At 32.1% G+C, this 776-nt stretch overlaps 1 long non-coding RNA gene across 1 annotated transcript in view; it reads left to right on the forward strand.

Annotated features, from left to right (window-relative positions):
• Nucleotides 645-776, forward strand: part of LOC108663356 — a 1,777-nt gene continuing 1,645 nt past the window's right edge. The window contains exon 1 of the long non-coding RNA XR_001929327.1: nucleotides 645-686. This is a non-coding gene — a long non-coding RNA (uncharacterized LOC108663356). The remainder of the gene's footprint in view (nucleotides 687-776) is intronic.

Below are 776 nucleotides of genomic sequence, written 5' to 3' on the forward strand. Positions count from 1 at the left end.
ATAAGTAAAAACTGGTATTGTACTTAAAAGTACAACTAAGTTGATTTATACCTCAAACTAAATAAAATAGGAATTTTAAGATGAAATTTCAAATTTGCACAGCCTAGGGATTTCTCAAAACAGTGATTCGGAGTTCGAGGTCCAGTTTGGAGTCAATCGGGAGAATTGACTAATTAGAGAGAAAACGATCATTTTGCCATTTAAGGACAAAATGGGAAATTTTGATCAAGATTAATTATTTAGATTATTTAGAACATAATTGGAGTTTGAGGAGTGAGAAATTTTCAATTCCTGGTATTTTTTAAGTATAGAGGCAAAACGGTAATTTTGCCATACCGAGGGCAAAATGGTAATTTTGCCATACCGAGGGCAAAATGGTAATTTTGCACCACCAACACTTGTCAAATTTGTGGAATTTAATTATGGTGGGAATGGATAAAGATGGAATAAAGGTGTGGTGGAAAATTAAAATGAAAAGTCAAAATAAAAAAAGGGCCAATGACATGATGCCATGTGTTATGCCTTTATTAATTTATTATTTTTCCTTTTTAAAAGGCACAAAATCAGCCCATCTTCTACCCCATGGTCGGCCAAACCAGCAAGAAGAGAGAGAAAACAAAAATCAAACCCTAGAGAGAGAAAATCAAAGAAAAAGTGTGAATTTTCAAGGAAATTAAGTGAAAAAGGTGAGTTTTTTCTATTAAGCTTGAGTTTTCTTATTCCCAAGCATTTCTCTTTATTTTCCATGATTAAATTACATGTTTTCATGATGAATT

Source organism: Theobroma cacao, chromosome 9 (assembly GCF_000208745.1).
Source record: "Theobroma cacao cultivar B97-61/B2 chromosome 9, Criollo_cocoa_genome_V2, whole genome shotgun sequence".
In the NCBI taxonomy this organism is placed as follows: Eukaryota; Viridiplantae; Streptophyta; class Magnoliopsida; order Malvales; family Malvaceae; genus Theobroma; species Theobroma cacao.